This window comes from Mus musculus, chromosome 9 (assembly GCF_000001635.26).
Source record: "Mus musculus strain C57BL/6J chromosome 9, GRCm38.p6 C57BL/6J".
Classification (NCBI taxonomy): Eukaryota; Metazoa; Chordata; class Mammalia; order Rodentia; family Muridae; genus Mus; species Mus musculus.
In genome coordinates, this window is record NC_000075.6 from 43,637,981 (window position 1) to 43,658,270 (window position 20,290).

A 20,290-nucleotide genomic window follows, 5' to 3' on the forward strand; every position below is an offset into this window, starting at 1 on the left:
CACACACACACTGTCTCTCTGTCTCTCTCTGTCTATCTCTGTCTCTCTCTCTGTCTCTCTCTATGTCTCTCTCTCTGTCTCTGTCTCTCTCTGTCTCTCTCTCTCTGTCTCTGTCTCTCTCTCTGTCTCTCTCTCTCTCTGTCTCTCTCTCTCTCTGTCTCTCTCTCTCTCTCTCTCTCTCTCTCTCTCTCTCTCTCTCTCTCTGTCTCTCTCTCTCACACACACACACACACACACACACACACCCCGTGGAGCCCTTCCCTCATCAACTCACCATCATCCACTCCCTGCCAGGAAGGTGAAGGCTCACAGACCCACACAAGGAGTCAAACCCATTGTTCCTAGGACATTTGTCTTTGTTTTTCTCATATGTTGACCTTAGGTTCCACCCTGCTGGGTCGCTAAGGAGACTCCTTCCTGCTGTCCAGTTGCTCCCTGCAGGGCCTTCAGGAACCCCCATCAATCCAGAGCCCCTCCCCACCACTGATTTTCCAAACTGGAGCTCAGGTTTATACAACCTGAGTCTCAACTGTCATCTCTGCTATATGCACACATGTGTACACACACACACACACACACCTGAATACTCACACGTAGTGCTGTGCCATCCACACTTATGGGTCTCTCTGGTCTTCCTGAACAGTCTGGCTCCTTCCAAAGCTACGTTCAACTTGCCAACCTTTTAATAATATCCCCTCTTGAAAGCCTTGACTACATCCCTGCCTGAAGCATCCCCCTTTCTGATCCCCCACAACCCCCACGGGGCTCATTGTCCCCTCTCCAAGGACCCTTTGTCAGACTCCAGGTCATATGTCTCTCCTGGACCTTAACATCTGGAGCAGCAAGAGGTTCCCAGGGTATTTGTCCACGGGAAGATTTCCTGAGGTCACAGTACCGACTTCCCTTGGAAGTGACATGCTCTAATGTTCGTGTCAACAAGTCCCTTCTGCTGGGAAGAAGATGCTATGCTGAAGGGAGACGAAAGTTGAAACCCTGTAGCCATACCAACAAAACATGATGGCACTCTGAGTTTCCCCTTACGGCAGGTGTGAGAGCAGCTACTTATACAGCTGAGACCCGAGTCAAAAAAGGTGTGCCTGAGCCCAGAGTCTAACCCACATGGTCTAGCCATTTCTCCTGGTCTTAGGAGCCGCACTAAGGGTCTCTGCTACGGAAGGCTGCACATTTAAAGATAGAGGAGAGAACAGGGTAAAGTGATGGAAAATGTGCCACAGAGCCTGAGCATCCGCACACCTCAGCCCTCAGGAGCATCCCACAGGCCCGTGCCTAATACCCAGGGGCCAGGGTTCCCCAAAGTAATGCACCGTGAATGGAATCCTTACTGCAACAGCTTTAAGACCTTTAAAGAACTGCATAGGCCACAAGAGCTCTGCCCTCATGAACAGATTAACACTGCTCATAAAAAGGCCACAGCTCTGGGTTTGATCTTGTATTCCTTCACATCATGCCCTCTTAGAACTCCCACCTTCCACCATGGGAAGAAGTTGAAAATAGACCCTTGCCAGAGGCAGGCTCCTCAACCTTGAACTTCTCAATTTCCAGCACAGAAAAAAAAAAGGGGTTGTTGTTGTTGTTGTTGTTGTTTTTGGGTTTTTTTGGTTTTTTGTTTTTTTAATTGTCCAGTCTGTGGTATTCTTTTGTGGCAGTGTAAAGTAGACTACAGCCCTTGTTTTTGCCATTGTCTGTCACTGTGATGAGACTGAGGAAAGTGACTTAAAGAAGACTGGCTTTGGCTCACAGTCTCAGAGGTTTTGGAACCGCCTGCTGGCGCCATCTCTTTTATGCTGTAGCAGGCAGAAGCATCATGACAGAGGGAAACTGCTCCCAACGTGTTCCCAGTCACCCTCTTCCTGCAGCCAGGCCCTGCAATGAACACTCCATTCAGCTCAGACCTCGGCAGCGGATGAACTCACGGTACCACACATGATCCAGTCACCTCTCAATGATGCCAAGTTGGGAGGCTAAGCCTGCACACACGAGTCTTTGGGAAGGACTGATGGCATTCAGATTCCAACCCAGAGGGTTAGGGACTTTCTTGTTAGGATAAAATCCCTGAGCAAAGCAACTGAAAAGGAAGAAGAGGTTATTGTGATTCAAGGTTCAAAAGGACACAGCTCACTGTAATGGGGAAGAAAAGCAGGTGATGGGCAGGCTTGCAGCTGTGCCTGTGGACGCTTTTCCACATCTGGGCAGATCAGAAAGCACTGTGGGCAGGAAACAGCCCCAGGACCAGAATCGAAACCTCGGACCTTATCCAGCGCAACCAATTCCCACAGCGAGGCGCCGCCTCCCACGGTCCCACGACGTGCACGTGCCTCGGCTGAGGACCAAAGGTTTGAACACTGAAGACTGTCGTGCATTCGACCCCTCATGCAAGCCTTATTATCAAGACCTAGGGGAAACATGCAAGGAGGAGATTGACAGGAGAAAACTGAGCAAGCCTTAGGATGACCCTTGCAGGGCTGAAGAGTCTCAGCTAAGAGGGGTCACCACTCTGGTCCACTGGCTAGAGAGGCTCATGTGAAGCCTGCTTCACCTCACTCTTCCCTTTCCTCCACCCGTGTCTCTCTTTCCCACTTGCACGCCTGCCTCTCCCCTCTTAAGAAAGATTTGCTTACTGTTTTTTTTTTTTAAGCGATGTTTTTTGTTTTCTCCATTGTAAAATGGTGTGCCTATTATGAGACAGTTGGAAAAGGCTGAAATGCAGAGAAAAATTAAATGGCACATAGGTCACCCCAAGAGTTACCAGTGACATTTTGGTGTTTATTTTAGACAGAAAGAAAAACATTAGCTTTTTCTTCAAATGGCATGGTGAGGCTAAGAAGTTAAGTCTGTCAGTAAAGTGCTCGCCACGCAAGCATGAAGGCTTGACAACCCTAGTGCAGGCACATGCTCACACATACACACAACAGCACACACACACACACACACACACACACACACACACACACACACACACAGTGATTTGTGACTATAATCCCAGCACTGCAGAAGCAGAGGCTGTCAGATCCCTGGATCTGGCTGACCAGCTAGCCAAGGCTAATGGGTGAGCCTCAGGTTCCAATTAGAGACTCTGTCTCAAAACAATAGGCGGGGCTAAGGATAAAACTCAGTAGAGGGCTTGCTTAGGCCTGGCCTGGCACTGATTCCCGGTCATGAACAAGGGTGGCGTGGTGTTGTGTACCTGCAATCCCAACAGTAGTAGGGCAAGAACATAAGGCTCACAAGTTTCAAGTTATTCTTGGCAAGGTAGTGAGTTCTAGGTCAGCCTGGGTTATGTGAGACAAAAGAAAACAAAAGCAAACCCCTGAGTAGATTGTTGCTAAGGAGCTAGAGGTTGACCCCTGGCTTCTATACACATGTACATACGTGCATGTGCACACACACCAACCTCATAACGTACATTCAGCTTCTATCCCGATTTTATCTCTCGATATATATATATATATATATATATACCTTCCCCTACATTTCTGCAAAGCGCTCCTTTTCTGAGCCATGTGGCCATGCACTGTGGCTCACCTGACCTTCTCACTGTCAGCATCTCTACTGTTTGCAGCTTTTTGTCTCTATAACTGGGCCCTACAGAGTGTATGTGTGTACGGGCCTCTGTGTGTGTTCCATCTCCTCCCAGAGCAGTGTTGTTGGTCCAAGAGGTTTGCACCTGTGTAAGGTCTCAGGTCCACAGCTCCTTTCGAAAGTCCTAGTCTCAACCACTGCCATTTCTCAAACTCCTTGTCCCTAATTGTCCTTCCTGATTCCTCTGTTATGTCCCCTAAACCATTGTCACAGCAGCCTCAGTGACCTCTGAAACAGTAGTGGCCAACAGTGTATATAAATAAAGTGTCAACCATGCAATCATGAAGTCAGGGACAGGGGGTGGGGGCGGTAGTAACCCTGCAGGGCTCCCTTGGCCCATGACCAATCAGGACCTGTGGAATATCTACTGGAAAGCCAGCCCACCCTCCCACTCCTCCAGCTGCTGCCTATACAGTCTCCTCATCTTCTGTGTCTTCCCTGGCCTCTGCTCTGTTCATCTACAGATCTCTTGCCCCAGGGCCTTTGCACACGCTCTCCCCACCCCATCCCTCTGGGTTTGCTCTTGTGTACTTTCTCATGACTTTACTCAAGACCAGCACCTAGAGAAAGCTTTCTCTCACCACCGTTTCCCACCCAGCTCCCATTTTCTCTGTTTTAAAGCTCTTCACATTTCATGAAGATTTAGCGGCTTCTTCACTTCTTCTTTTTAGTTTCTTCTTCTAGATGGTGTGTTCTTCAAGGGCAGGACTAACTTGCTCTATAGTCTCCAGTGGTGCCTCACTCTGTACTATCACTGTGTCTTCTGAAAAAAAAAAAAAAAAAACCATAAATTCAGAAGCATCCTGTGTTCCCTCACACAACTCTGTCCTAATTTTAAAATGAATTTTATTTTTTTAAGTAAATATTTCGAAAAGAAAGGGTTGTCCTCTTCTGCATCCACACATGCTTCAGGGACTTGAACAGAATCCTCCACCCCCACCCGCCATCCCCACATGTACACACACATGTACACACACACATGTATACACATACGTGTTCATACACACACACATGTACACACACATGTACACACACACAGAGGAAGAGGGGAGGGAGAGGGAGAAAACAAGCTGGAATCAGGTGGTCTAGAAAGCTCAGAAGCTCCAAGTGTTTAATATATAGAATTGAACAGGGAGGCGGGGTTATTGCGCACAGCTGAAGGAGGAGGCGGGGTTATTACATACAGATAAACTAGGAGGCAGGGTTTGTGGTATAGGGCTGGATCTAGGAGACAGGTTTAGCTAGTCTCCATCGATATGGGGGCACAGCCTTCAGCCTATAAACATTCAGTGGGGAGAATGCTGTGCCGCGCATGTTCTACACGCACTGTCAACACTGGCAGGCAGTCCCCTGAGGAAGGTTCCATCATACCTCTCAACTCACTGTGCCAAGGGGAAGGCTTTGCTGTTCCTCCACAGACCAGAGGCTCTGAGGTCCTTGATATGGCCGTGCCCACATCAACAGCATAGTTCTCCCAGGATGCTCCTCCTTCAGCGCTTTCTCTGCTCCGTACAGTCCTCACTTCTATTTCCAGGGTAGCACAAGACAATGGACGCGATCCTGTCAGCCACAACAGCCCTGATGGTTGATGATTTTTTTTAAAAAAAAGATTGCTTGACAATCTGATGGCATTTTAAAAAAATTGTTTAAACTTAAATTTACATTATTTTGATCACTGACAAGGGAAATTATTGATTGATTGATTGATGATTGATTGATGGATTTGTATTTGTTCTTGCTTTGCCAAGGAACAAAGCCAAGATCTTTTGAATGCTAGACTAGACACCCACCTCAGCCCAAGGGAAAACTTCTTTTGTTTGTTCTGTTCTATTTTGATTTTTGAGACAGGATCTCATGAAGTAGCCCTTGCTGGCCTGGAATACACTATCTAGTCTAGGCTATCCCCAGATTTATGGAAATACATCTGACTCTGCCTATCTGGTGCTGGGATTAAGGTAGCGCAACACTGTGCATCAAGGACAGACATGTTTTGTTTTGGTTTGGTTTGGTTTGGTTTGGTTTGTTTTGGTTTGGTTTGGTTTGGTTTGGTTTAGTTTGGTTTGGTTTGGTTTGGTTTGGTTTTTTTCAAGACAGGGTTTCTCTGTGTAGCCCTGGGTGTCCTGAAACTTACTCTGTAGACCAGGTTGGCCTCAAACTCAGAAATCCTCCTGCCTCTGCCTCCCGAGTGCTGGGATTAAAGGCATGGCCACCACTGCCCGGCAAGGCAGACATTTTTTAATGCTTATTATTTTCTCTGAGCATCAGCAATAACAAGGCCTGCGTATGACCATCACCTCTTGGTCTTTAGCTGTCCCATCACAGAAGGTTCTTGGTCCTCAGCGTCTGAACTCCTACAGTTGAGCATTATTTCCAAAGTTTAACTCCATCCTTTCTGATGCTGTCGCTGTCTGATGGTCCCATCTCTGTGTGCTGTGTGAAGCTGCAGAGAAGGCAAGAAAGTGCCTCAGCCCTTCTCAGCCAGTCCCCCTCTCCTGCCCACTGCCCAGCATGAAGGCTCAAAGCCCTCCTGTACCTCCTCCCCACCTGCCCCCTCCCCGTTCCCCACACACCCCAGTGCTGAGCGCAGATTAAATGATTCAGCTCAGGAAGGAAGGCTGCTGCGGTGAGATGCAATCATCTCTGACTGAAATCTCTTTTTCAGATATATAATGGTCTAATCAATATTAATAGAGAGGCTTATCTGTTTTCCTCATCTCCCATGTCCTTAAGAGTAGATAAAACGCTTGTAAAATGGGATCCTATTCAGCATATACTGATTGCTTCCAAAACGCATTTGCTCGAGATCTGTCATCAAGAGCGAGTCATTACTGGGCAGCCAGACCCGGTACCACCGTTGACAAATTTGGGAAAGATTCTTTGATTATTTGGCCCAACATGTGATTTAAGGGCTCCAGCTTCTCTTGCTTCTAAATCTGTTCTCGCCTGTCCCGCAGGGGCATCTTGGAAACTAGAAGTGTTTTAAACAAATGAAGGCTTCCGGCAGACTGGGGAATTGACTCCTCCAAGGCAGAATGAGGGATTTCTGAGAAGGAAGCAGGTATCTTTGCCTTAGCAGTGAGGGAGGCGGCGGTGAGCAATGCACTGGTTAGCTGTGGGGGAGGCAAGGCAGGGGGCTGGCAGTATCAGGAAGTTGATGGCTTGAGTGGCTAGTTGTGACCTGGGCAGGATAGAGTTATAGGTTTGGCAACTGGGGACCTGGCTTGACCCTCCTTTTGACCATTAACTAGCTATACCAGTCTTCATTAATCAGCATCTTAGAGCCTTTGACCTCAGTCCAAGAAGAATCTAGAGCCTTCCAGACCCTAAGTGGTTTCACAGTCATCTGTGCCTATGGTGGTCCTCACAGAGGCTCTGTGTTGGAATGCCTCTATTGAAAGATGGCAAGTGTGGAGCCCTGACACCAGCCTGGTAGCAAAACAACAATCAAAACTAACGGGAAAACTAAGTGAGCTGTCGTAAGCATGTGTTCTAACTACTTACCTCACATGACGTAGGTGACGCAAGTGATCTGTAATCCTTTAATTATTTAAAATCATGGAGGGCTGTGCAGCATCTGAGATATACTATGAAAGGAAGAGAGCAAAGTGAGTCACACACTACGGACGAATATGTCGTATTTCCAGGACATACCATTGGACATGCAAACTTTATATGCCCCAGTACAGGGGAACGCCAGGGCCAAAAGGGGGAGTGGGTGGGCAGGGGAGTGGGGGTAGGTGGGTATGGGGGACTTTTGGTATAGCATTGGAAATGTAAATGAGCTAAATACCTAATAAAAATGGAAAAAAAATATTAAAAAAAAAAGAAACAGAAGATATAAAACAAAAATAATAAAAAAGAAAATGAAAGAACACATAGTTGGCTAGCGACACACTATTTTTGGGCTAGTCCCTTCAAGAGCATACACAAGGACCCAGAGGGGACTTCAACATCAGCTGGAGCACCTCTGAAGCAATTCCGGGTTTTTTGTTTTTATTTTGTTTTTTTTTTTTTTTGTTTTTTTGGTTTTTTTTTTTTTTTTTCTTTGCTTGGTTGTTTGGTTGGTTTTGTTTTCATGTTTACATGATCATTTGAACATAAGCAACTGGAGGCCAAAGATTAATATTTCAGTTGCTTTATACCTTCTTTTAAAAATTGTTTTACATGTATTTATTTCTCTGCGTGTGTGTGTGTGTGTGTGTGTGTGTGTGTGTGTGTGTGTGCGCGCGCGCGCGCGCATGCATGTGCTACAGTGTCCACATGGAAGTCAGAAGAACCTATGAGAGAGAGCTCTTCCCAGGTCTCTCCTACCATGTCCACCCTAGAGACCAAGCCCAGGCCAGCGTGTGAGAAGGCAACAGCTGAGGCCTCTCACTGGCCCACCACATTATTTTTGTCTCAAAAACCTGGAGCTTACAAGTTAGGTAAGAGTGACTGTCCAGCAAACACTAAGGATGCCCCGGTGTCTGCTCCTCCAGCTATGGGACCCCAGACCCACGTCACGGTGCCCAGATCTTTATGTGGGTCCTGGGAGATCAAATCAGGCGCTCATGCTTGCTCAGCAAGCACTTTACCAACCCTCCTGTTTGCTTATTTGTTTTAAGTTAATTTTAGTGTGTGTGTGTATGTGTGTGTGTGTACATGCGCGCACATGCAGAATCCAGAAGAGTGCATGGCTTCTTCTCGTCTACTGCTCTCTACCTTTTCCCCTTGTGACAGGATCTCTCACTGAACCTGGTGCAGTTCAGCGAGAACGCCCCACGGGTCCTCCGTCTCTGCCCTTTATAACATGGGCGTTACAGACACATAGAGCCATGCTGGCTTTTGCTTGTGTTCTAGGACTTGAACCTAGGTTCCTCTGCTTGTACGGTGCTCTTTTTTTTTTTAATATTTTTTACTATTACGTATTTTCCTCAATTACATTTAGAATGCTATCCCAAAAGTCCCCCATACCCTCCCCCCCACTTCCCTACCCACCCATTCCCATTTTTTGGCCCTGGCGTTCCCCTGTACTGGGGCATATAAAGTTTGCGTGTCTAATGGGCCTCTCTTTCCAGTGATGGCCGACTAGGCCATCTTTTGATACATATGCAGCTAGAGTCAAGAGCTCCAGGGTACTGGTTAGTTCATAATGTTGTTACACCTACAGGGTTGCAGATCTCTTTAGCTTCTTGGGTACTTTCTCTAGCTCCTCCATTGGGGACCCTGTGCTCCATCCAATAGATGACTGTGAGCATCTACTTATGTGTTTGCTAGGCCCCAGCATAGTCTCACAAGAGACAGCTATATCAGGGTCCTTTCAGCAAAATCTTGCTAGTGTATGCAATGGTGTCATCATTTGGAGGCTAGTTATGGGATGGATCTCTGGATATGGCAGTCTCTAAATGGTCCATCCTTTTGTCTCAGCTCCAAACTTTGTCTCTGTAACTCCTTCCATGGGTGATTGTTTCCAATTCTAAGAAGGGGCAAAGTGTCCACACTTTGGTCTTCGTTCTTCTTCAGTTTCATGTGTTTTGCAAATTGTATCTTATATCTTGGGTATACTAAGTTTCTGGGCTAATATCCACTTATCAGTGAGTACATATCATTTGAGTTCTTTTGTGATTGTGTTACCTCACTCAGGATGATGCCCTCCAGGTCCATCCATTTGCCTAGGAATTTCATAAATTCATTCTTTTTAATAGCTGAGTAGTATTCCATTGTGTAAATGTACCACATTTTCTGTATCCATTCCTCTGTTGAGGGGCATCTGGGTTCTTTCCAGCTTCTGGCTATTATAAATAAGGCTGCTATGAACATAGTGGAGCATGTGTCCTTCTTACCGGTTGGGACATCTTCTGAATATATGCCCAGGAGAGGTATTGCGGTACTCCGGTAGTACTATGTCCAATTTTCTGAGGAACTGCCAGACTGATTTCCAGAGTGGTTGTACAAGGTTGCAATCCCACCAACAATGGAGGAGTGTTCCTCTTTCTCCACATCCTTGCCAGCATCTGCTGTCACCTGAATTTTTGATCTTAGCCATTCTGACTGGTGTGAGATGGAATCTCAGGGTTGTTTTGATTTGCATTTCTCTGATGATTAAGGATGCTGAGCATTTTTTTCAGGTGCTTCTCAGCCATTTGGTATTCCTCAGGTGAGAATTCTTTGTTTAGCTCTGAGCCCCATTTTTTAATGTGGTTGTACGGTGCTCTTACCAGCTGGGACAGCCCCTGTTTTTGCTTTTGTCTGTTTAAGACAAGGTCTCATTCTATAGCTCAGGCTGACCTGAAGCTCACTATGTACTCTAGCCTGCCCTCAAACAAGTAGAAATCCTCCTGTCTCAGCCTCCCCAGTGAAGATTATAGATGTGAGCCATAAAGGAGCATTTGGATCTTTTAATGAGGAAATATTCATACTCTTCTATGTGACTAAACTTACTGGGTAGATTGAATTTCTATATGGAAAAAGGTTCATCTTGACCCCTGTCTTAGTCTGTTTGTTATATTAGGCTGCCTTAGGCTAAGTGAAGTAAACAACAGAAGTTCATTTGACGTAACGGCTGAGAGGCTGGGAGTCCAAGAGCATAGTACCCAGCAGGGACATTAGAGTATGCCGTCCTAATGGGAAGGTAGACAGGCAAGCAGGCATTCACGCAGTGGGAAGGAAGACAGAAAAACTTGCTCTTTTTTTGACCAGAGATCCACTTCCATCACAAGGAACCCATTCCCTCCATGATTAATTCAGAGCCCCCCAACACCCACATGTGCATACCATAATTTTATCATCTTCTCAAGATTTCATCTACTTTTTGGTTTTGTTTTTTGTTTTGTGAGACAGGGTTTCTCTGTGTAGCCTTGGCTATCCTGGAACTCTGTAGACCAGGCTGGACTTGAACTCATAGAGATCGCCTGCTCCTGACCTTCAGAGTGCTGGGATTAAAGGTGAGTGCCACCATCACCTGGCTAAGGTCCCACCTCTTAATGCTTGTGTCTTAGAAACCATGTTTCCAAATGAGGGACTCATTCAATCCAAAGCAACCCCTGTCTCACAACACAGACTACAAAATCCCAAATGGATCATAGACTCTCCTGCCAATGGTCTAATACTAAAGATTTTAGAAGAAAACATAAAGGAGTATTTTTCAAGAGGATGTGGTAGGCAAAACTTCTTAAAACTTCTCACAAAACGTGTCATAAAGGAAAATATACCAAAAAGGGAAAAATATAAAGGAAAATTCTACCAAGTTAGGTTATACTAAAATCCAGGCATGTTCAGAGCTAAGTATGGTAGCTTACACTTTCGATCCCAACCTCAGGGATGTGGAGGCAAGAGGTTCGTAAGTTCTCGGCCAGTCAGGGATACAACAGAGAGACCCTTTCTCAAAAATCCATAAAGAGAAAAGTGACAGATAGATGGATAGACAGATGCTAGATGGCTAAATAGATGGATGGATAGATAGATAGATAGATAGATAGATAGATAGATAGATAGATAGATAGATCAGACAGATGGACAGACAGACGGGCAGACAGATGGATAGGTGGGTGGGTGGGTGAATGGGTAGGTGGGTAGGTGAATGGGTGGGTGGGTGGGTGAATGGGTAGGTGGGTGGGTGGATAGATGGATGGATGGACAGATAGATGACAGAACAGGTTTTCAAAGGGAGGGTTTCTGCTCATTCACATTGCTGACAGGCTACAAGCAAGAGTAGAGAGAGTGCTGAATAGAGAATATCCAGCCTTCTGAAAACATCATGATGATGATTGAGTAAAACAGAAAAGACCAACAGAAGCTAAGTTGAGAGATACTTCAGTGAGAAGCAAAATGTTTGCATGGTCTTGGCCTGCAGAATCCTAAAGACTGTTTATTTTGAGGAGAGAAAATTATCCCTATTCAAAGGACTGGACAACGCCCTAGCTAGGTGACCAAACTCAGCATCACTTACAAGGGTCATGGACCAGTTTCAGGTGTGTGATCCCAAGAAGGACACAAGCCTGCTTACATTCAATTCCAGACAGCAATACAGGGCTTCCTCTAGTCATAATAAAATACCAGATGAGTAATGAGGACTATTCTATTTAAGAGAGAAGAAGGGGAGGAACTGTACGCTTCAAAATGTCAATGTCATAAGTGACAAAATCCAGCTACGGGAATGCTCTCAATTATGAGAGACTAAAGAGACATGTCAACTGAATACAATGCCTGATCCTAGACACTGGAGGGGAAAATGTCATAGACACATTATTAGATCAAGTGAGGAAATCAGCACACATATAGCAAATTAGATTGGGGTAGTGTTGGATGCTCAGTTGACTGACTCTGATAACTCTACTGTGCTTATGGAGACCAGATCCTAAGAACAGACATTTGGGCACTAACCTGTTTGGGTGTAAGGACCATCATGCATGTAATTTACTCTTCAATGATTCAGAAAAGCTCTGTGTGTGTGTGTGTGTATGTGTGTGTGTGTGTGTGTGTGTGTGTGTGTCTGTGTGTCTGTGTGTGTCTGTGTGTGTCTATGTCTGTGTGTGTGTCTCTGTGTCTGTGTGTGTGTGTGTGTGTCTGTATGTCTGTGTGTGTAGAGGGTTCACATGTGTAGAGGTCATACACAAACAAAAGGTGTAGGCTATGGCAGAAAATCTTATATTAACTCTATTATCTTTTCTAAAATGTGAAACTATTTTAATATGCTGCTAAGACAAAGAAAATGTGATAAAGCTGTAAGCCATAAAATGGAAGAGGATATTTGAAAAACATATGTCTGACACAGAATTCATAACTGGGATGTAAAATAAAAGAATTCCTATAAACAAACAAGGAAAAGATAAATTATATGTTAGAATGGATGGGCAAAGGACATGAAGGGATAAATACTTCACCAACAGTGATGTGTGAATGACTGATTAACACATGGTGCCCAACTAATCCGTCATCAGAGAAATGCAAATTAAATCCATAATATAATGTTGCCACACACCCATCGCCACAGCCAAAATTACAAAGATGGGCAATACCATGTGTTGGCAGGTACACAGAACAACTGGGACTTCTGACGTATCTGGCAGAAATATAAATGAATACAATCCTCCCAGACAAGCGCCTGGCAGTGTATTCGCTATCTATTACCATGTAACAGATTACCACAAACACAGTGACTTCAAACAGCACATGCTTATTACCAAACAGTCTCCACAGACCAGGAATCCAACCAAGCTAAGCCTGGGGCCTGGGGCTCAAAGCTATCTACTCCATGCTGTCAAGGATATGAGGTGGGGGCTGGGGGGCTGTGATCTTACCTGAATTTGCACATTCACTCCCCTGGTTGTTGAAAGGATTGCATTCCTCCTGACATATTTACTATGGGGAGTCTTCTACTGGACTGTCCTCAGTATCTTAGAGGGCTTTCTGAGGCAGAGGCAGTGTACAGGCAGAAATTGTCATCTTCCCATAGCTATCCCAGAGGTGATGCTCTTAACATCTTTTCTCGGTTTTTAAAGGTGAGGAGGTGAGCCTAGCAAATGCTCGTGGGAAAGGTGAACGAGAGGCTGGTCACTAGAAGCCACCATAGAAGCCTCTCCTCAGCAGTATCTCTCGAGCTGATGTGGGCAGACCTGTGACCCCATAGGATAGCATCCTATAACACACACGTCCATGCACCACATTATACAGGAAGCTTCACAGGCCCCATTCCTAATGGCTCAACTGGAAGCGATCCAAATAGCCATCAACAGAAGAATGGAGAAAGAAGTTGTGTGTAATCATACAAAGAGATATTACCTATCCGCAAGAAGAAGGAGCTACAAGCATGCAATACACACGAAGCTCAGAGAGAGCATGGAGGGAGATCTTGTCAAACACAGACAAGTGCATGCTGTACGTCTTCATTATACAAAGTTCAACAAAAGGGAGAAGGTAATTTACAGAGTTCGGAGTCATGAAGGTGGTTACCCCTCCGTGGGGAGAGGAGCGAGGCTGAGTAACATCAATGTCACTGCGAGGACAGGATGACGACGGTTCCAGATCAAAGATGGGCTCTTGAGCGGACTAGACTTGTGAGGATTCAGATCTGCCTGTCCGTGAGTCTGTGTTTTAGGGATGTGTCTTGCAATGAAAAGTTTTCATAGAAGAGGGATATCTGTACACCGTTTAACATGTAACCTCTCTCAAAATCTATCCATGGGCTATCGAGATGGCTCGGTGGGTAAAGATATCTGCCACCAAGCCTGAGTTCTAAGCTCCTCTTTAGGAGTCACATGTGGAAGGAGAGGACCCACTCCAGCAAATTATCCTCTCTGTATGTCTCTGTCTCTGTCCCTCTGTCTGTCTGTCTCTGTCTCTCCCTCTACACACACGCGCACAAACAAACACACACACAAATAAGTAAATGAATGAAAATGGAATAAATTTTTTTTAAAAAAAAAATTTCTACTCACTGCAGGTGAGTGGGGTGGTCAGGACCTAGAATCTACAATGGTTCCCGATCTTCCTAACACTTCGGTCCTTTTAATACAGTTCCTCACGCTGTGGTGACCCCCCACTGTACAGTTATTCACATTGCTATTTCATTGCTATAGTTTTGTTACTGTTATGAATTGTAACGTAAATATCTGACATGCAGGATATCCGACATGTGGCATCTGGGGCTCGAGTCCCACAGGTTGAGAACCACTGCTAGCACAAGCTCCTGGGTTTGTGCCCTAGGTTCTGAGTCACACTGGAATAACAATAATAACATATTTCCACTTAAAAACAACACACTGCTTGCACATGCCTTGCCAGCGTGGAAAGCTGAGGCAATCCAAGGACAGCCATCTATTGATCCCATTCCACAGCAGACCCAAAGATACGTAACATTCTTCTAGAGCCCCTCCACCATAGAGGCACCTTCTTCAGGGCTTTATAGAAAATCTTCAGGAGACTAATTCCTACCAAAATGCAAACTCCACAGACAAGGATGCTGTCTGCCTAACTCACTACTAACATATCCAAGAGGGTGCCTAGCTCATGATGGGAAAAGAAATCTGTTGACATACCGGAATAAACAGACAGTTGAACAATACAGTAACAAACATGCACACATGCACATACATGTTCACACACATGCACGCATGCACACATGTGAACACACATGTACACACACGCATACACGCACACACTGCAAGCCCATGGTGAGTGATCAGATGCACACAGGCAGGACAGGGAAGGAGGTTGGAGTCTCATTTCCATTGGGGGGATTTTTCTCCATTTTTTTCCCCACAGAAGTCCTCTTGTGTCTGGTTTCATGCTGTGAAACCTGAGCCCTGTGCTAAGCACCACTCCTCTGAGGTGGTGTAGGTTTGGTCCCTACACCAGAGCCCTCGTCTCCTCCTTGTCACATCGGATCCTCAGACCTCCTTGAGGAGGCACTTCCCAGACATCCATCCTACTTCTGACCTCTAGTCTGGGCTCCACTCGTGACAAGGATATCCTGGTAAAACCTCTGCTGTGGGTCACATCACTGGTTGTGCCCCAGCTAGCCTGGGACTATTCCCACCACAATGTCAATGATCCTGTTTGAGGCTGGGGCTAGGCACAGTGCCTGAGTTCTTGGGTGCTTTGTTAAACTGTCACAAGAGAGGAGACAGAGACGACAGCCTAGCCCGTGCCAGGGAAACCCTGTTTTCTAGTCTGTTTGGGGCTGTCTTTGCCTCAGCTGACAAGGCCACCCCTTTCCTAGCAGGGACTCCTCACCCCTGGGTCTTCTGAAACATCCCTCTTCTTTTTCCTCCCTCGCTTCTGTGCATGTAACTGGGTCTTTCTCTTGTATAATTGTAGACTTCACTGACACTTGTAAGACCAGCTCCTGCTAACAGACTCAGCTTTGCCAACTAAGTGTTCTTCCTGGTCCCTTCTCCAAACTCATGCCTGCTTTCTCCTGCCCTGTCCACGGGAAATAATACTTGCTGCGTGTACCTCCTCCGTTAGGGCCTGAGAGTCCCCAACTCCCCATCCATCCACTAGATGGTAAAACCTCTTTGGAGGGAAGCAGGCAGGGGAATGACCAAGGGCGTGGGGTAACTTTGGAGACAGATGGGTATATTCGGTGGTTTAATTACAGCCATGGTTCACAATGCATACCTGCCAACCGTATCTGTGTGCGGGGGTTAGACACCCACAATACTGGCACCTGGGAAGCTCAGGCAGGAGGGTTGCTACAAGTTCAAGCCTGGCCTGAACTACATAGCAAATACAAGGCCAGCCAGGGCTATATACACAATAAGATCCTGTCTCAAAAAACAAAGCAAGAAAAACAAACAATCACCTTGCCAAAATGTATCAAATGGAACACATTAAATATGCATTACCCACTCCACAGACTTGTTTTTAAAACTTGAAAAATGCTTGAGTCTGTGCAGCCTGAGATTCCCAGACATGGCTCTACATCAGAGTCACCAGGAAGCATCAATAGCATGGATTACCCTATGAATGGAATCCAAGTCTTTAGGGAAGGAGCCCAGCCTTCTTAAACTCTCCAAGGGCTCTGTTCAAAGAGACCAGCATTTGGGAAGCAGCGGTTCTCAGAGCAGCATCCTGACCACCACCAGCAGATCACCTGGGACCCTCCTGGAGCCACAGATTCACTAAATGACTAGCTCTGTGTGGTACCCAAGGACTGTGTTCTCACAAGTACCCTGATGATGACTCTGAAGTCTGCTGATCCCTGAAGCCTGTGATGCAGATCAAAGCATCAATCAACAGATGATACTGACACAGTTCAGAAAGCGGCTGGGACTGGCCAGAGGTCTTCACAGAATCCTAACAAGACAGAGCCTTGACCTCGAGCCTCCTGCCTCCTGGCCAGTATCCACAGCATGTGTTTTGGGAGCCAAGTAGAAATTTTGGAGAAATTTTACTTTTATCAACCTAAGGAGTCATGAATCTTGGAAGTGGCCTTGACTCGGCTAAGTCACCATGACAAACCCACCAGTGGCCTCAAGCCTGGGTCATTCTAGCATATCAGTTAACCAAAGAGTTATTCTCATTCCCAATATGGAACTCAACCCTTATAATCCAAGTGGTTATGAGTGGTGGCTACCATACCAGGTATTTGGGGGTCACCTCCTGAACTGAGGATAGCTCTGTGCTGGGGAGACAAGAGTGGAATCAATACATCGGTGCTAACCCTGGTGGTACGTCGAACACAGATTTGACACAGCCCTCTCTCCTGTAGCAGGAGGAAGAGGGAGATGGTGGCCAGGAGAATCTGATAGGGTAGCCAGGGACCAATGTGCATAATGTCATGAATAAGAAGTAGTAGCTTGAACCAGGGATGTGTGTCCAAACAATGCCAGGTGCAAGAGAGATTCAAGTTGCCCTAGGATGGTCAGGTCACAGCCAGAGAAACACTGGGTTGGGACCTCAACCCACAACATTAGAAGAAGATGTTTCCATTAAGAAGTTATGGCATAAACCTGGACACTATTGCGGATGCTGGGAAATGCTTGGTGACAGGAGCCTGATATGGCTGTCTCCTAAGATGCTCTGCCAGAGCCTGACAAATACAGAGGCAGATGCTCACAGCCAACCATTGGACTGAGGGCCGGGTCCCCAATGGAGGAGTTGGAGAAGGGACTGAAGGAACTGAGGGGGTTTGCAGCCCTATGGGGAGAACAACAGTGTCAACTGGCCAGAACCCCAGGAGCTCCCAGGGACTGGATCACCAACCAAAGGTTATACATGGAGAGACCCATGGCTCTGGCCGCATATGTGCAGAGGATGGCCTTGCTGGACATAAGTGGGAGGCTCTTGGGCCTGAGGGATTCAATGCCCCAGTGTAGGGGAATGCCAGAGGTGGGAGTGGATGGGTAGGTAGTGGTGAGGCAGGGGGATTGAGAAGGGGGCTAGGGGGTTCCAGAGGAAAGCCCAGGAAGGGGGATAACATTTAAAATGTAAATAAAGAAAATATCTAATTGAAGGAGGAGGAGGAAGGGGGAGGGGGAAATAGAGAGGGAGGGGGAGATGGAGAGGAAGAGGAAGAGGAAGAGGAAGAGGAAGAGGAAGAGGAAGAAACATCATCAGCATCTTATGGCAAAAGCCTCACACCCCTCCTTTCTGCTTTCCCTCCTCAAGACTAAAGAGCAGTGCCTCAGACATTCCTTAGGTTTTTCTGAGGAAATTGAATATTAATGGTATTCTCAGTGTTCTCTTCCCCTGCTCTTCGTTCTCCCTTCACTCCCTTGGAGTCCACCCCCGAAGGTATTCATATCCATCTTGAACTAAACTGCGACTGTATTTCAACTTTCCCATTTTATTTGCCACAGGCCGGGTTGTTTATCCATGAGCCATGATAGGTGGGCTCTTGCTTATTCCAGCCCCACGCTCCGATGGCCCTTGATATGGAACAGTGCAGCCATTACTGGATGGAAGAGGAAGCTGAGTGCCTCATTTTCCTGCGTGTTTTACGATGCATTTCCTTATGCCGCCAGGAACCTGCACACACACTTTACCAGGCCATCCTAATGGAGCATTGTGACACCAGACCAATGAAATGCTGAGACTCAGCCCATCAACCACAGGCCACGGACTCGTGAGTGGCTCCCGGACCCTTACCAGGACGAGGCAAGGAAGGGAGGGTAATCAGGTATCCAGAGCAAGGTGGGTCTCCAGGTAATAGGCCAGAGTCCTGCCATGAATGGTAGAGGACTCGTTTATCATTTAGAGAAAAGCTGCTGTCTCTAACTATCTGTACCCCAGGCATCCCTTTGAAAACCCTCAGGGGAATGTTGGGGCTCACCCCAATTCATGAGTGAAGAAACCAACGGCCATACACCCTTGTTCTTGTATGTAATCTCTCCCGTGGATGAGTGACCCCAGGCTCTATCTCCTGCTTCCAGATAAGAGTAAGCCTTGGCTTTCCAAGTCCAAGTTCCGCTTCCCTGAGCATCTCTTCCAGACTAACACCACCTACGTGGGGCTCTGGCTTCTGGCAAAACCTCTTATCCCAGAACCCAGAGGCTCTGTTTCCACACTAGATGGCAGGCAGATGGGGACCCCAGTAGACTCTAAAGTCCCATAATCAAACATCACACAACACCCTTCTCATCCAGGAAACCAGTCTCATCAGAATCCCAACCAGTAATCTTGGGGACCACTCTGTCCAAGAAATAGGCTGACCTCACTTCCAACAAGAAGTTACTCAGTGGCTGACTTGCCTAAAAGACAAAATAGATATCCCTGCACTTGGCCCAGGCAGTCAGAGCAATCTGTCAGGATAAGCAGCAGTGGCTGGCTCAGCTAGCCATCTGATGACCAGAAGCCTGCCACTGTGTGACACACACAATGCCAGGGGCTTCACATAAGTCAGTTCATGGGCTTGGTCATTGTCTCATGACAGGAGCAGAGGCCAACTCCCTGCTTTATCCACATAAGGACAGCACCCATTTGGGAGACCCTTGCTATCAAATAAATGTCCTTCCAGAGAGCCCATTCCCACCTGCCTTTGTTGGGGTTTGGCTGCTAGGAAACACAATGACTAAAAAGCAAGTTGAGGAAGTAAGAGTTTATTTGGCTTACACCTCCATATTGCTGTTCATCAGTGAAGGAAGCCAGGATAGGAACTCTCTTCTTTCATCTTTGTCTTTGTCTTCGTCTTCGTCTTCGTCTTCGTCTTCGTCTTCGTCTTCGTCTTCGTCTTCGTCGTCGTCGTCGTCTTCTTCTTCTTCTTCTTCTTCTTCTTCTTCTTCTTCTTCTTCTTCTTGTTTGTTTGTTTGTTTGTTTGTTTGTTTGTTTGTTTGTTTTTCGAGACAGGGTTTCTCTGTATAGCCCTGGCTGTCCTGGAACTCATTTTGTAGACCAGGCTGGCCTCGAGCTCAGAAATCCGCCTGCCTCTGCCTCCCGAGTGTTGGGATTAAAGGCATGCGCCACCACGCCCTGCTCAGCCTGCTTTTTTATACAACCCAGGACCGCCATCCCAGGCATGGTGACACCCACAATAGACTGAGACTTCCCCCATCAATCATTAAGAAGATGCCTTACAGCTGGATCCTATGGAAGCATTTTCTCAATTGAGGTTCTCTCCTCAGATGACTCTAGACTGCATCAAGCTGACATAAAACTAGTATACCAGTGGAAGGTAAGCCTCCTGCTGCTGAAGAGGAGGGTAAGAGGATATGCAACTTCCCAAATGTGAGCTCATGGCCTGAGCTGTCCCTGCTATGGCTCTCATAGAGGGTACCAAGAATAGGGAGAGAGGGTGCCTATGTCCAGGAAAGAGTCCACACAATGAATATTGGCCAGAGGGCCTTGAGGTCTCTACCCATGACCATTACAGCCTCTGCAGATAGGCTAAGGAGCAGAGGCATACAGCCTGCCCACTCTCCTAAGTCTCTCTGGGAACATGTCCTTTCCTACAGTGAGCATCTCTGAACACCTCTGCCTAACCCATAGTGGACCAGCCTTATGTTAGTCATCTGCTGAGCCTCACTGAGTTCCCCTAGCTCTTCATACCCCACTGTGTGTCCCCTGTCCTGTACAACCCCAGATATACACACATGTGCATGTAGACACACATGCACACAGTCTTGTCTGCACCCAAACTCTTATGAGCATGAGGCTAAACACATATGTGCGTGAATATTTCTGTAGGCACTCAAGTACACATACATGCACATACAATTTGCATAAACATGCACAGGAATGCATATGTGTACATTCCTATCTCTACCTGTAT

At 46.5% G+C, this 20,290-nt stretch overlaps 1 long non-coding RNA gene across 1 annotated transcript; it reads right to left on the minus strand.

Moving 5' to 3' along the window:
* Window positions 1-4,027: 4,027 nt before the first annotated feature.
* Gm29961 lies at window positions 4,028-7,185 on the minus strand. Its single transcript, XR_379324.2, has 4 exons — window positions 7,102-7,185; window positions 5,895-6,040; window positions 4,972-5,178; window positions 4,028-4,363 (listed from the first exon to the last, which is right to left on the minus strand). It is a non-coding gene; the product is annotated as a predicted gene, 29961 (long non-coding RNA).
* Window positions 7,186-20,290: the final 13,105 nt, after the last annotated feature.